Source organism: Aethalodelphis obliquidens, unplaced genomic scaffold, assembly GCF_003676395.1.
Source record: "Aethalodelphis obliquidens isolate GAN/ISIS:26980383/991018 unplaced genomic scaffold, ASM367639v1 scaffold9, whole genome shotgun sequence".
Taxonomy (NCBI): Eukaryota; Metazoa; Chordata; class Mammalia; order Artiodactyla; family Delphinidae; genus Aethalodelphis; species Aethalodelphis obliquidens.
Genome location: NW_020837953.1, coordinates 23,812,776 through 23,829,348, shown reverse-complemented (window position 1 = coordinate 23,829,348; position 16,573 = coordinate 23,812,776). Strand labels below are relative to the sequence as shown.

Here is a 16,573-nt window from a genome sequence, read left to right as displayed (position 1 = left end):
CCACAGGCCTCCACACAGGAGGAGACGCGCGGGCCCAGGCGGCGGACACTCACAAGCGCAGAGCCAGCGTGAGCCCCCAGCCCCCAAACACGAGGGGCAGCATGGGGCCTGCACACACGCGCAGAGAGTTCTGCACTCATTCTCGCTGTAGGCTTCTTGCTGCAACCTCGGGGTTCCTGGAGAGATGGGTGACCTTGCAAACCGAACAAGTGCAGGCAGAGTGCAAGGGTGGTCCCCACAAGGAGCAAGCAGCAGACCCTGGCCCGGTGCGCTACTTCTGTGTATGTGTGTGATGACACCACAGCTGGTAGCCACGATTCGTCAGCAGCTTCTAATGCCTGCTAGGAGCCTAAGGACTTGTCTACACTGCAGGGTCAGGCTGAGCCGATGGTGTCAGGATTCAAGCTGTCCCTGTCAGCAGTCCCTATCCCCACCCCCATGTTTCCTGGTCTGTGAAAACAAAACAAGTAAAAAGGTCCTGAGCTGTGTAGGCCTCTGTCTTCTGGACTTTATCTCTGGTAGTGTCTACCGAAGGCAGGGACCTCGCCCCTCTGTCCAGCCCACCCGGCACGCGGAAATGAGCACAGATGCTCCCACCCATCCCTGGCCTCAGTCCTATCTGCCACACAGGAGTTAAGGGTCTGTGTGGCCAGACCCGCACCAGGCCCCAGGAGGGAGGTAGAAAGGGGTCTCTGTCCATAGGACACTCAGGCAGCAGAACAATGTGGTCAGAGCAATGCGTCTCGGTCTTTCCCATGCCACAGTACAGACAGAAACATCTGTACAGCACTTGGGGGTGAAAGGCCTGGGGACACCGGCTGTCCTCTGCTTAGCCCAGTCATTCTTGGGCTAAAGGGATCACCATCTTGACCTGCATAACCCATACTGGCTGGGAAGCTCGGAGTCAGAGCAAGGGCTCTGGAGTAAGCCAAACCTGGTTGCAAGCCCAGCACCATACCATCACTTAACAATGATGAGATCTCAGATGAGATACTTATTCTGTACCTACACAACCCAGAGTACAGCATCCACCTTACAAGGCTGGTCTAAGGATTAAGTGAGATAACCCATGAGGAAGAGTTAGCAAGAGTACCTACTGGCATATCATAGGCCACAATTTGATAAACTGTGCTTTTATTAGCCTAAACACAGTAGCTTTGAATTTTTCTTCCTGCCCAAGGAGAAAGGGATAGTTAGGCACTGACTCGGGGTGGGGGACAGAAGAAGGACGGTAACCAGACTAAAGGCTTAAGAGACCTTGAACCTGCCATCTGTCTGCTGGCCTGAGACTACAGGCGGGGTGGGGGTGGGGGTGGGTGGCCTGATGGCCAGCCTGAGTAACATGTTCAACTGGGTGTGGGGAGGACAGCAGGCCTGGGGGTTGGCTGAGCTGCTGAGGAGGAAGAGGGGTGCTGGGCAGTACCAGGTATAATTCTGTAGTGGAGGGCAGAGTACAGTTGTTTTGCGGGTCAAGGGGAGGGCCTGTTCTTTCAGGCAGAGGCACGCAGCATCTCATCCTCTTGTTCTGTTCACTGGTTTATGGGGGAGCAGAGGCTGGAGCACCAGCTGGCAACTATCAACTCAAGGCGCAGTAAGGGACAGTCCAGGATGATGGGGCCAGACCGAAAGGGTCCTTCACCATGATCAAGTTGGGGGGCAGCGAGGAGTCTGCAACTAAGACCTAGTTCCTCTAGTCCAGGATCTCTTGCAGAGGATTGTGGGAGGCGGACAGAGCACACATACCGGGCTGTAAAACTTCTACTATCAAAGGATACAACTCTGGGTATGTGCATTTGTCAAAATGACTGAACTGTTAAAGGACCTGTGAAATTCACCATGTGTAAATATACCTCAATTAAAAAAAAAACCAAACAAGCTGCAACCTTAACCAAATAATCAAAGTTATATCACTAATAACAGAACAAACTGACATCGTGTTACTCCTGATATGATGCAACCTCAGTTATTTATTTGTTTTTTGCCAAAAATGCATAACCTCAATCTGATCATGAGACAAACTAAAATTGAGGGACATTCAACAGAACAGGCCTGTATGCTTCAAAAACATCAATGTCAGATAGTTAAAGAAAGGCTGAAGAACTAGTCTCACTTAACAGAGATTGAAGACGGGATGAGTAAATGAAATGGGTGATCCTGGGAGGAAGAAGTTATACAGAACATGCCTGGACAATTGGCAGAATCTGAATATGGACTGTATATTAGATAATACGACGTTAACTTTCCTGAATTTGAAAACTGCATTGTGGTTATACAGAAGAATGTCCTTGTTCTTAGGTGACAGATGCTAAAGTGCTTAGAGGTGAAGGGTCATGATGTTTGCAATTTACTCTCAGGTGCCCGGAGACAGAAGAGAAAGTGCAACCTGCTGGAACCGCTCCCAAGACCCTGGAGGAATCTGTTGTCCGGATTTACAGGTTCATAGGGATTTCTTGTGGGTACACAGCTCACAGTGGCAAAATTTGGAATCTCATACTTGTTGGGCGGAGCCAGCCTGGCGCGAACAGGAGTTCAGTTCTGAACGCCCCCCTTTCTCCAGGCCGAACGCTGTGCTAAAGGAATGGGGGGAAAAAGAAATGAGGTCTCTGTGCAATCTCCAGGTCTGCCACCTGGTGGCGTCTTTCTATAGCACATCTTCTTCACAGGGTTTCTCTCTGCACGCGCTGCAAGATGGTGGGGCACTGCTCTTCACCAGGCTGGTCAGGAAGGATGCAGGAGCAACTCCATCAGAAGACCCCCACCTCAGCTGCCTGTGGAACTGGGGCTGGACATGCCAGCAGGCTACTCTTTCTCCTCTGCTCGGGGACCTGGGCCTGCAGTTATCTCCATCTGTCTCTGCTGTGGGGGTCCTCCACTGCTTCCTGTGGTCTTTAAGAAGAAACCCAAACTCCTCAGTGAGCCTGGCCAGACCCAGGCTACCTATCCAGCTTCACTGCCCTTATATGCCCCATAAATCCAGCCACACCAAACGACTCACAGTTCCCTGAGTGCGCCATAAACACGCTTGCCCTGACCTCCTCTCCCTGGTTGGCTGGTCCTTCTCCCTCGGTCCTCACTGGTGTCACCTTCTGCAGCAGGTCCTTTTCTCCTCCGGCTCCCAGAGCACATTCTGTCCACTCCTACCTTGCCGTAGCCATTGTCTGACTCCCCTGTCCCCACCACTCTCCAGGCTGAGCAACCCCAGTTCATCTCTGCTTCCCTGCACCCACCCAGTGCCTGGCAAACTGCTGAATGAGAAAACAGAGAGTGTAGAACTGTCTGTTCTGCACCCAGAAGGCACTAAAGCCCACATTGGAGCAGGGGACACAGAGGACCCAACGAGAAGCCAGGCACTGGATCGGGACCCAGAAGAAAGTATGGATGGTCCACCAGCCTGTGACAGGAGCCAGACTCCAAGACCAGAGAGACAGGGGGTCACAGCTGTAGGTAACTGGGCTGCACTGGTGCTGGGAATAGTCTGTCCAGGAAAAGTCCCAGGTCAGAAATGCCTGGATGCCCGGGGCGGGGCGGTTCTGGGCTGATAGCCAGGGGTTGTGCTTAGACAGTGTTGGCTTCGGGAGGGCAACCTCCCCGAGGAATGAAACCCATTCGCAGCATGCCTGCAGCCTCGGACCAACCCCTCACTCACTGGCGAGTCCAGCAAAAAAATCTGCTTTCCTGCAGCAAAGTGTGGGAGTGTGTGAGTGACAGCCTGGCCTGCCCCTCACACCAGGGACAGGTCCTCTGGGCCACTCTAGGTTTGTAGTGTGAAGGTCCTTCTGCTGGTCAGAAAACTTCCTGCCACTCGCTTCCCTCAGACCTTCTGGCCCAGCTATGCATTTAGCTGACTACACCTGGAAAGAAACAACGGGACTGGGGGTGTGAAATCTCGACCCACGATGCAGCCAAGACGATCTGTGGTGCCGCAGAGGCTGGGTTACCGAGACCCCCTCCCACCGGACCACAAGGCAGCGTACCCACCCCTCCCTGACCCAAGCACTCGGGGAGCCACCCTCACTGCACCTCCATACTCACACGTACGTGCTGCCACTAGTGGCTCAGCTTCCCTACAGGCTTGCTCTTCAGCCACAAAGTCAACCCAGGGAACCAAGAGAAATTCGCAGCCCATGGAACCAGGTGTTTCAAACCATGGACCAGCTACCCGAATGCCAGTTGGGAGCGCAAGATGGATTCTGGGGTCTGGTAGGCCTGGGTTCAAACTTCGGCTTCCATCACTCACTAGCTTTACGACCCAGAACTGGTCACCTACCCTCTGTGAGAGTCATTTACTCTCCGTGGGCCTCAGTTTCATCATCTGTAAAAGAGGGGTGTCTCGAGGTCTCTGCTGGATGAAAGGTGAGTGTTCCCCACTCCTTGCTGAGGTAACCTCCCTGGTGACAAGTCTCTCCAGGTGCATACCTTTTAAACTAGCATTTGATGGACACCTACTGCTTGCCAGGAACCGTTCATTCTTAGTGTTTCCTAGATTTTCTTTAATTCTCACAACTTTATAAAGTAAAGATTTCCCCTTTTTTTGGTTTGCTGACAAGCCAAAGCCTAGAGGCCCTGGCCCAGCTGACTGGGCCAGAGGAGGCTGCCTGTGGCCTGTTCTCTTCTACTCCTGCTGGCTGGCTAGAAGGCGGCTCTGTTTAAGGGCTTTTCCTTTGAGTTTGAATGACAGCCATCCCTGAAGCAGGCATGGACCCTCTCCCTGGGAGCCTGAAGGCCGCAAGCAATCTCCCTAGGAACCCACTGGAAGCCATACGCTTCCGTGCTCAGGATGGATGATGGGGGGATGGGGAGGTGGATTAGTAAACCCTCAGCTTTAGCCAGGACTCCCTGATGACAAAGATTCATGCATGTGCTGTCATCTCCACCGTTCCAAAACAGAGTGATGATTTTGTTCATTTTAAAATGCAGGATATGTATAGCTCCAATCTGTCAGCAATACGTACCATCACATCCTTCTCTAAACGCTTGCCTTGGGGGTGACAGGTGAACTGGCTGCTACTAACCGGAGCTCCTCTCTTGCCCGGGATGAACCTCACCCCCGGAAGGCTGCTGTGCTGGGTGTGTGGGAGAGTACCTGCAGCGCCAGAGAGGAAGTGACTCAGCCCAGTGGGAAGTGGGAGGGGCGGCCAGACTGAGGGCCCAGTGGCCAGCCTGCTCCCCCTCAGCACATCCGCACCAGACCCATCTAGAGCTCGGAGGTCCAACTCTAGTCTCCTCCAGAAGGCAAGATTCACACACAAGGAGATTACATAATCAGTGGTGTCCCTCTTCACCCCCTGCCCTGAGCAAGCCCCACTGGGCTCCTCCGTGGCCTCCATGAAGGCTGAGGGGAGAGACGGGGAGGGGAGTGGGCCTGAAGACCCCGGGCTGGGAGGATGTATCCCGGAGTGATCCTGGGAGAAGAGGCTCCAGGGCTGTGCACACAGAGGTGGACCTGGAGGCCCCTCTGGGGAAAAGATAAACAGAGTAAGAAACCAGTCCCTGGGACGGGGTAAAGGGCTTCAGCAGCAGCTTTTCTGAGAGCCAGCAGAGAGAATCCAGGGCAGCATCGCCAGCCCTGCCACTAGCTCACCCCTCCCAAGGGCCTCCGGAAGCAGCTGATGTGACAACAAATAATCCGTCACTGTGTGTGGGTGTTGGAAGAGGAAGGGACGGACTTAATAGCTCTTTCTCAGGCTGTGCTGCCCTGGTATCTCCTATTTAGAGAAGTAGCCAGGGGAAGCGGCCAATACCCTGGCTGGGAGACCTTCCCGGTGGTCCCTCAGCTCTGTGGGGGGGGCCTCCTGCCATGTGCAATGATGGGAGACTGAGTCACTGACAGCCCTCCCCTGTCGTGCCAGCCTGCCCTGCAACAAAGGGGACCCCTCCTCAGCTCAAACCATCAGTTATTGCTCTGTTATTGCTTTGCTCAGTGGGAACAAGGCCCGCCAGAGGTCCCTCGTGGAATTCAGGTTCTTTTTGTTTTTAACATTTCCTTATTTATTCGGCTGCACCGGGTCTTAGTTGCGGCACTCGGGATCTTTTTTTTTTTTTTTTTTAAGTTGTGGTATGCGAGAACTTTAGTTGCGGCTTGTGGGATCTAGCTCCCTGACCAGGGATCGAAGCTGGGCCCCCTGCACTGGGAGCATGGAGCGTTAGCCACTGGACCACCAGGGAAGTCCCGAATTCAGGTTCTTGACACCCAAGATGGCCCAAGTCAGGCAAGGAGAAAGCAGCAAGTGACTAAAGAAGGGCTGGCTGAGTCTGAGAGCACCTTCGTGTCCTACACATGTGTCTCTCTGCTCCACGGGGTCCTCACCCAGAGGAGAGGGACAGTGTTGTACCTGGCCAGGGTTCCCTGAGGACTGCGGGGAGCCAGCGTGTGGGAGGCACTAGGTAAATGTTACGTTTCCTTCCTTCCGCCTCAGATTTCCAGAGCGACAGAGGCGAAAGCCTGGGCCAGGGCCAGGTTCATGTGATTCTCCTTCTTTATATGGTTTTTAACAGCCAAAGTCACTACAATCATCCCGTGAGAAAGGTAATTTGGATTGGGGCCAGCAAACTACCCTTCTTTAACTGCCTCTATCAAAAATGAAATTCAATTAAATTTCACAGCCTTGCGAGTGAACAATACAGTTCACTTTCTGCACTTTTACTGAATGCTGCGGGCTGTGGCTGCTTGGTGGGCAAGATTACAGAGGCAGACAGCAGGCTTTGCCGCCAGAGTGGCCCTCAGTGGGCCGTTCAGACAAGTGGACCCACATGAGGGCCTCACCTGCTCTGAGGTGCTGAGGCCAGCCACGAGCCACCCCTGGGTGGGTGAGAGCATGCTTGCCTGTGTCTCTCCAGAGGGTGAGCTCCTGGGGGCAGGGCCTGGGGCCTTGACCGCTTTAGAATCCCCTGCCCAGGCCCCACAGGTGTGCAGAAGACAAGGGGAAACCACAGCCAGCAAAGCAGAAGAAAATGCCTTTGCCCCGGGCCCAGCACATCCAGTTCTGGGGATTTATCCTCCAGGTTCACTCACACAAGTTCACCAAGATGAATGTGCTCAACAAGGGTCCCTGGAGAGCCCTGGGTAGCAGGAAAAAACACAAAGACAAAACCACAAATATCAAAACGCACACACATCTCCCCCCGACAGGAAACAATCTAAATGTCCGCCAAGAGAGGACTGGTTCACTCCATCATGGTACGTCCAGACAGGGGACTACTACGCAGCCTTGAAGACTAGGCCCACACCTGCTGGTAGATGAAGATGTCTAGGATACGTTACATTAAAAAAAGCAAACTGCAGGGGACTTCCCTGGTGGCGCAGTAGTTAAGAAACTGGCTGCCAATGCAGGGGACACGGGTTCGAGCCCTGGTCTGGGAAGATCCCACAAGCCACAGAGCAACTGAGCCTGTGCACCACAACTACTGAGCCTGTGCTCTAGGGCCCGCAAGCCAAAACTACCACTGAGCCCACGTGCTACAACTACTAAAGCCCGCGCTCCTAGAGCCCGTGCTCCACAAGAGAAGCCACCACAATGAGAAGCCCATGCACTGCAATGAAGAGTAGCCCCCGCTCGCTACAACTAGAGAAAGCCTGCGCGCAGCAATGAAGACCCAACGCAGCCATAAATAAATAAATAAATTTATGAAAAAGCAAAAGCAAACTGCAGTACTATTTGTATAAGATGATCCCATTTGGGTAAAAAAAAAAAAAAAAGATGATTATACACACCCTTGAATATGCATAGGAAATTTCTAGAAGAAACTTAACAGTGGATACCTCCAGGTAATAGAACTAGGGGCCCAAAGGAGATGGAGAGTTTTATTTTATATTCTTCTATATTGTTTACCTGTTTCATTGTAGGCTACTATAATAATTTTGAAAAATCTAAAAAAGTTTCTGAGCCCATTAGAATTATTAAGAGTGGTAATGGAATCAGGGGAGGCTGGTCTTAGGGAAGGCACACTTGAGGGAGTATGGCATGCGAATGCCCCGAACGTGTGGGCCTGCATGTTGATGCAAGGCTGCATCAGGAGAGTGGGGGACAGAAGGGACAAACCACCACTCCAGGTACACTGAAACTCTCTCAGGTAACTTGTAAACTTGCCTGTAAGGAACTTCCTGTTCACCACCCGGTTTCTATAAAGGCTGGGAAGACCATCAAACTGTTCAAACTGGAGACGACCTGGAAGCTGGTTCATAACACCTCTTCCGGGACACTCAGGCCCACCAGCAAAGAGCTCACCTAGGCCTCACCGGAGCCAGCCCCTGGGTCCTGACTGCGGGCCAGGCACCAGGCCGAACCTGCCACAGACAATAACACCTTGTGTTTAATCCTCATTACTACTTTGGAGGAAACTGGGTTTGGAGATAGGAAGTGATTTCTTCAAGGTCACTCAGCTACCAAGTGGCAGAACTGGCTTCTGAAGCCAGGTCCGATCTGAGCCTTAAGTGCTGGGCGACATGGCTGAAGGTCTCCTTACCTACTACTCACAGGGCAGGAGGGGAAGGACTTGTCTCCAGGCAGTGGCAGTTTCCATTCTTCTAGGAAAAAAGAAGGGACTGCTTCAGCTTTGTCAAGGTCCCTTCCAGCTCTACGGCTTTATTCCATGTGGCCTGGGCTTCCTGGGGCCAGAGCCTGGCCAGGATGGGGGAATGGGATGGCATGGGCTCTAGGGTCACGTGAGTGTGGGCTGGAAATCCGGCTCTGCTCTTGCTGGCTGAGGGTTCCTTAACCCCTCAGTGTCCGACGGTTCTCTGTAAAACAGAGTCAAGCCCTCCTTCCTTAGATTGTGAGAAGGCCTCAATGCATATTGCAGAGTACTTAGCAAAGGACCTGGAAGGTGGTGGGGATCCTTCTTTTGTGGCTGGTTTCCTTCCTGTTCCTTCAGGAGGGACCACCTTGGGAGCGGAGTTGGAGGAGAACACAGCCATGGAAGTCACACAAACGTGGTAATGCCAGGGGCTCCGTGTCTACTACAAAAAGGGGCAGGATTCCTGCTCTTCCAAAGGTGGCAATGCCAGCAGTGGGGCTCCAAAAGTCCCACAGGATTGTGGGCTATGCCAGTCCCAAGGTCTCCCAAGAGGCTTAACCAAGCCTCTCCCCAGAGGCACCTGCTATCCCCTGATCACACCCCAAACCAGCTCTGCCCTAAACCCAAAGACAGGCGCCAGGCACACCAGTCCTGCTCTTGCCGGTTCCCTCTGCCATGTCCAGGCTACTTTCTCTTCCGTCTGGACCCTTGGGTCACGGACTCCCTAAAGCCACAAGATCCTTGGTCTCTTTTGCCAAGTAGGTGATGGTCTGTAACAGATGTAGAGGGGACAGCTTCATCCTAAATGACAAGAGCCCTTCTCAGTTTCTCTGGTGCTTTCCAACAACTACAGTTTCTTTGAAACCACTAGACCTGTAGACTGCTGGACTGTGTAAGCTCTAGGGAACCCCAACTCACACCAAGACAGACTGCCAAGAGCCAGAAAAGGGTGACTGCCACTGGGGTTCTCAGTGCCCCTTGGGAAGAGGGATGTCAACCCAAAAGTGTATCTTTGCTTGCTGAGGGAAAATCAGGCTTCTCCAGTTCATTAAAAGGGGGCCAAGAAATTACTTTAAAAATAATGAACATGAAGGATACTCTCTGAAGCAGCAACTCCTCTTGGAATTTATCCTGCAGATACCTAAGGTGGGAAAAACCACACATATGCAGATAGTCACTTCAGCTTTGTGTGGAGAGCAAAAGGCCGAAAATAACCTAAGTTCATCAGCAGAGAGTCTGTTGAATAAATTACACAAACAATGACACAATATTGCCAAAAATGACCCAGACGTGCATGAGACAGAGTGGAAACATCTCTAAGACAGTAAGTAGATCAAAGCAAGCAACACCACCCTTTCCCTTCTCGGATCTTGATTACAGATCCCGAGAGGAGATGCAGGGCTGCCATGGGCCCGGAGCCACCTTCAAGGCCACAGTCTCACCTGAGCAGGTGGAGGAGGAAGAAATGCCCTTGTCTCAGGCCACTTTCTCTTCTACCTTCTTTACACCACACATGCAGGGACAAATCCTGCAAAAATCTCCCCAATTCCAAAGGGCCTGTTTGAAGCCCCATCTACCAGCACAGCCCTCTCTGCAGCCCAGTCTGCTTCAGGCCTAGCTCTGTACTCCCGTAGAGCTCACGGGGATAAGGGCACAAAGGCAGCTCCCTCTCACTTCCCTGATGGTTCTGAGTGAGTCCCAGGTGGCCTGGGGCAGACATCTCTCCTTCCGGAGAAGAGGGGCTGAGTTGGCTGACCCAGCCTCTGGAGTAAATCCAACCTCAAGGTCTCTTTCTAGATAAGATCTCCCCAGGAGCACTGGGAATGGCCATGTCTCCCCTGAGGGCATGCTGCTGTCCAGGACCCATCACTTGCGGAATCAGTGTGGACGGCACCTGACTGAAGGGCTGCCCTTTAGGGCCATCTGAGGGCTGCGGACGTCACAGAGGTTTTGCAGACTCAGCCACTTGAGTTTCTGAAATACTGAAGAAGTTCACCTTCCTGGGCAAATCTGGGCAGGGGGAAGATGAAGGAAGGGAAGCTGCCCTTTTCCCAGGCGCTGACGCAGGCAAAACCAGAGAGAAGCCTGGCCCGACGCTGGACAGAATGCCACAGACTTTGCAACTGACCCTCTCCCATGAGAGGGCTTACTGAATGGAGCTGGCGGATTTCACTGGCCATTATCTTCTGCCGTCTCTATATCTGCACTATCATTCACTCTGTCAGCCAAATCGGGAAGCTCGAGGTCACCTGCCATCATTGTTCCTCCCTCAATCATCACTGCCAAACACTCCCGGAGTCCAGTTGATTTCCCCCAAGACAGCTCTGATCTATGCCCTTCCTCCGCATCCCAGCTGCCTCTACCCTGATCCAGGCCCCCACCAGCCCTTACTTTGATTACTGCAAAAGCCTCCTACAGAGACTCCAGACTTGTTCTATCCCCAGTCCATCCCCCCCCACCAGCCAGAGGGCTCCTGGCAAGATGCAGGTCTAACGGTGTTTCCTCCCTTAAACCAAAGCATCCCATCACCAACACAATAAGAAGTTCAAGCATCTTAGCACTGATGCTTGCCTCTCCAGCATGTCCTAAGCCAGGTCCCTTCACGCCCTGCGCCAGAACCTCTTGTGGTTCCTACAGTGTGCACACACACCAGCCTGCATCCATGCCTGTGCCTTGCTGCTCCCCTGCCTGGAGTGCTTCATGAACCCTCAGAAAGCTCTATTCATCCTTCAAGATTCAATTTTCATCAAGATCCAGCTCAGGTTCTAAGGGCTCTCCAAAGTTCTCCCCAGTCACCTCCCCATCCCCCAGGAGAATCACTCCTTCATCTCACTCCCATTACATGCTGCACAGACTCCTATGAGACACTCACCAAACTCTATGCAAATGTCAGTTGGTTAGAAGCCTGCCTGGTCCCTGTTAGACCACAAGCTCCGCCAGGGCAGGGCGTGCCTCGCCATTCTCATTCTGCACCTGGCACCCAGCACATCCTCAGCCACGCTTGGGAGCTCATGTGTGTGGAACAGGGGTTCCGGATTTTAAGTCACCACACACATCAATGTGTGCTTCCTGATGGTACTAATTCAAATAACAGACTAGGGTCACTAACAGGGACACACATGGAACGAACTCGAAATACTTTTTCTCCTAGTATACTTTAAAACATGATTTTTTTTTTTTTTTCCTCAGCAGTCCTACTTCTATTTTAAAAAATGGTTCTTTTAAAGAGCTGAGCTGAATCATCTGCATGGCTCCCATACAGACTCGGTAAATTCCCCACAGATTTCTTTTTTGGAGAGAATACAATAAAATTCTGTGGTCTTGTGATCCCTCAGGACATTTCTGACAGCTCAATGGGACACAGTTTTAGTTGCCATTAACTGCTTCAACTAATTCTTAGAAGTCCTTTCCTGCAGCCTGCAGCAGCAGCTAACATTCACCAAGCATTTCTTACTCAGTGTGCTAAACACCCAACCTGCAACATCTTACTGAATCCGCACAACTGCCCTCAGATGAGAAAGCTGGGAACCGAAGAATAAGTAACCTCCACTGACTGGCAGGGCTGGGATCTGAACTGAGATTCTGTCTGACAGCAGAACCAAATAGGCTCTTAGCCACTACAATCTGCTGCCTTTTCCCAAAAGGCCAAATTAAAAGCCCCAGGGAGCAACTGACCTTACAACTGACCTGAGAGGACAGCCTCACCAGCCCAGCTGCTCGAGTGACCGGCAATCTCAGGAAGAGAGGGGCACATGTGCCAGGCACTTCTGGGGCAGGCAGAGCTGCCCAGGGCAATGCAGGGAGCTTGTCACCTGCCACCAGTTGCATGCAGTGCTGTCTCGGCAAAGATCCCCCACCCCACGCCATCTCTCTTCTCTCAGAGGCCTGCAGTAGCCTCTGAAGAGGTCTCCAGTGCTTTAATCTCTCCTCTCTTCTCCCTTCCCTCCTGCTGAGGCTCCAGAGAGAGCATTCTAAAACACAAGTCTAATCACGACACTCCTCTGCTTAAAACCTCTTCACTTGCTCCCCACTGCCCTTGGTACAAAGTCCCAAATTGTTAATGTGGCATTCCCCTGTCAACCTGTACTGCTTTACCTGGCACCAGGTTGCCTTTCATACCACCATACTGAACAATCTGAGGTTTCTGGAAAAACTCTGAGTTGACATGTCTAAGTGGAGTACCTTGCCCCTTTGTTCTCACCTGGCTGAGCCTTCCCATCCTTCTAGACACAGCTCCAGCATCATCACTGCTTCCAAGTCTCCCCAAAACCTCCCCCCACCCCGCCCAACTCAGGCTGAGCTAGAAGCTTCCTTCCCTGGGCTCCCACAGCCCTCTGTTCTTGCTGTTACTAGTTTTTCAAGACTACGTTTCAACTATTCATTCACAGGTCAGTCTCCCTTAACCAGACTGTGAGCTCCTTGAAATAAGAATAAGAATAGCTAACATTTACTGAACTCTTATTACGTGGCAGACATGGTTCTATGTGTTTTACATGTGTTAACTTTTTAAATCTTCACAACAACTCTATGTTATCACCCCTGTTTTATAGCTGAGAACAGTGAGGCACAGAGAGGTTAAACAATGTGCCCAAGGTCACACAGCTACAAAGCTGCAGAGCTAGAATTTGAACTCAGGAATTCTGGCTCCAAAGCCCACTCTTAACCTCTATAATATAGGGTACTTGCCTCTCCAGGCAAGGACATTGCTGCTGTCACGTGGGGAATGAATGAATGAACGAACGAGGGCTATCTCCACTCTGTCTAGATCTAAGGACAAACAACTGGCACAGCAGGGCCACCAAGCACTGGCCCAGCTCACAAGCACTGTTTACAAACAGGGGTTCTTTGGGCCTGACGATTACATATCCTGCTCTTCCTTATCTCATGCAAAGCTAAGCCAAGAGGGAAGGCGCCCAGCCCAGAGTGACTACCCTCTTCTTCACTGCTCTCAAAACCAAGCAAAGCCAACCGGTTTCCTCCAGTGACTTAATACAGAGCAAAGTCTATCTTGACAGCGAAGGCGGCTGTCATCTCTTCCTTCCGCCAACAAATGGGGATCAAACCTAGGAAGCGGGGGTGGCTGAGTACTTGGCGTCGGGAATCCCGATGCCCCCATCTACTGGCTGGAAGGTGGTGCCAAGCGGCGTGGGAATGGGAGGGCCTGAGAGGGCACAGCAGGTGAAACAGTGACCATAGCAGCAGGCTCTCTCCTTGGAAAAGGCCGGCCAAACGTAGCACCGGCAAGCAGAGAGCTCTGACCCGCACCTGAACACCTCCCGGGATTCGAAAATTCCCCAGCAGCGATGGTGCCCGTGCCAACGGGTGAGGGCTCCTGGAGGAAGCCCGGGCTGGTCCTATCTGGGGACTCGTTTCAACTTTCATGTCACTCTCGGGATCAGGAGGGCAGCGTGGAGAGGCAGAGGGTGTCTCTTGGGAAAAACCTGGCTGGTTCAAATCCGGCGCCTTCACTGACTGGCCGAGTGACTCCTGGCAAGGCTGGCAGTGCCACCTCCCAGGGCTGCGGCGGGACCGAGACTCCCCGCAGCCACCGGGTACCCGGCGCGCAGGAGCCCCCGCCCCCGCCGCCCGAGAAGGGCAGACCACAGCGGAGGACGGCACAGTCGCTGTTGCCATTTCTGTCGCAGCCGGACGGCCTCAGGCTGTCACCCCGGTCCCCGCACTACAGCCGCTGAGGCCCGCCCCACCAACCCGCACCCCCGGCCCGGCTCCCCGCTCCCGGACCCCTGCCCTCACCTTCCCCCGGTGCTCAGCGCTGCTCGCCCATAGTCCGTAGCCCGGAGCCGGGGCTGCTCAGCGCTCCGTCCCGGGGGGCCGGGGCCGGTCCAGGGGCGTGGGAGCCGCTCACCGTCGCCTCCCGGTGCAGCCGCCCGAGCCTCCGCCGCCGCTGCCGCCGCCTCCCTCCATGGCTGCGGCGCCGCCACCTGACAACGGAAGTGACGCACCGCCCCCTCCTCCCGGACGAGCTGCATCCCCGCCCCTTGCTCGTATCTACAGCCCACGGCTCAGGGATTGGGAGCCATCTTGACAATGGGCGGAAGCCTTCAGGCAAGAGGCCAGAATCCGATTGAGGATTGGTTCAGGGTAGGGTCCGAGCCGATATCTGGGAAACTATTGGACACAGAGAACTTAAGGGGCGGTACTTACTGCTTAGCTATGTCTGCGGTGAGGTGGGGCCGGAGGCACCGCCCCCGCCCCTACTCCCCTGAGCCTCGCGTGCCCTACCCTCGCCCTCCCGGGTCTGGAGACGTCTGCAGCAGTTGAAAGGTCGGCCAGTTGTAGTATATTTCTCAGAAAAGTGGCTCTTCCTTGACCCCCATTTCTCTCTTTCTGGAGCTTTGTGCGGCGAGCGCTGCCGTGAGGCTCAATCAATGATAGGAATTCCTGTCATAGCCCTCACAATTCATTTCCCTCTGGGGCCCTCGCTTTTGTAGAAACCACGCTTCAGTCTGAAGATCCCTAGAGTCTCGACCAGGGAGGTTAACAGTGAAGAGTTCCTGTTAGCGATTCCAGCCACCTAACCTCAGCCCCTCCTGCTGCAGTTTCGGTCCCTTTCTCCTCCTCCTCCAGCAACCACGCCCTCCATGAATCAGCTTCTTGCACCAGCAGATGAGCCCTTTAAAGGGATTGCATCAGGCTGGTGACTCACTGGGGCCCTCTGAGAGCCTGGCTTCCCTCCGCTGGCATGCAGAAGCAGCTAGAAGGGCTCCGTGGTGGCAGCACGAGCCACCATGGACCCACTCCTTTGTCTCCCAGGTGTGAGCCAGGGTGCTTGCCGCATATGACTGTCTAACCCCCGGGTGTCTTTCCAGCTGTGTCATTCTGTATCCATGTGGGCACATGTGTCCAAGCCTGTGTGCACACTGCTGGATTTCCTAGGGTGTGTGGCCAGGCACTTACGTGTATGCACGCATTTGTCATCTCCACACAGGCAGTGCCAGGACGTGAGAGTTGGTGTGAGTCTTGCTGCTTCCTCCTGTGTCCATCTCTTTGTCTCTGAATGTCTAGTGCACACTGAGCTGATGGGACTGAATAACAGTAGTAATCGAAACAGCTCCAGTATTATGTCACACACTGTGTTAAGCACTTTAGAGACATCAACGTGAAGGAGTCTGTTCACAGATGAAGCAGCTAGAGCTCTGAGAGGGGAAGTAAACCGTCCAAAGACACATACAGCTAATAATGGCAGGGCTGTGATTTGAACCAAGTCTGGCAGATTCCAAAAAGGCTGGATTTGAGTACTTGCTGTGTCCCTTACAAGCTGAGGGACTATGTGCAAGTTATCCCCATCTGTCAACATAGGGATAACACTTTGTGGGATCACTGTGAGGATCCAGTGAGTGTGGAAAGGGCTTTTCACGGGACCTGGCGAATAAGAGTGCTCATACTTCTGTCCGTTACCGAGCTTCAATGCAGCGGGGGACAGAAAGTCAGGCACAAAGAAGCGGGCCCCAGCCCCCCAAGCTCCTGTCTCTGACAAAGTGAAAAGCCTAGGGATTCCGGAAGCCCTGACTGACAGGAATGAGTGTTGGGTTTTCCAGAGCTCTAATTATCAGCTAGATGAATCACTTAGAGCTGACACCACCATCCCCACCCTCAGGAGGCTCTCAGCCAATTCAAAATACAGAATTTTAACAAAGAGGAGGAGGAGGAAGAGAGAGAGAGGAGTAGGAGAGGTAATGAAGAGAAAGGAAAGGTGCCAGCCAAAGGAAATGAAATACTGTCACCAGGACACCAACAGGAGGAGACCGCTGCATCACACACGTGTGTGTGTGCACATGCGCGCGCGCACACACACGCACACACACACACGGTGACATACTCTCCTGCTGGCTCCCCAACTCTGGGCATGCTGGCAGACGGTGCTGCCATAACAAAGTGACGCCTGTCACAACAGCATGAGATGGTTGCTTGAGGATGTACCAGCAGATCTGCCTATTACAGAAGGAGAGGAGGAGACCTTCAACCCTGGGGAGCTTCCTCAGGCTCCTGGAACCCAGCGAACCCTTCCTACTGGCTGACTTCTGACTTCTCTTTGTGG

General features: G+C 53.1%; 1 protein-coding gene across 5 annotated transcripts in view; it reads right to left on the bottom strand.

Moving 5' to 3' along the window:
• Positions 1 to 14,992, bottom strand: part of STK40 (serine/threonine kinase 40) — a 38,462-nt gene extending 23,470 nt beyond the window's left edge. Inside the window, exons 1-2 of one of the 5 annotated variants that reach the window (XM_027109095.1) lie at positions 14,269 to 14,364; positions 4,953 to 5,083 (exon numbers count right to left, since the gene is read on the bottom strand). The gene's annotated coding sequence lies outside the window, so the exon portion shown is untranslated. Of the gene's footprint in view, positions 1 to 4,952; positions 5,084 to 8,463; positions 8,484 to 14,268; positions 14,450 to 14,679 lie in introns of those variants that run through there. The other 4 variants (XM_027109096.1, XM_027109094.1, XM_027109098.1 and 1 more) reach the window with 4 other exon arrangements.
• Between the last annotated feature and the right edge of the window lie 1,581 nt (positions 14,993 to 16,573).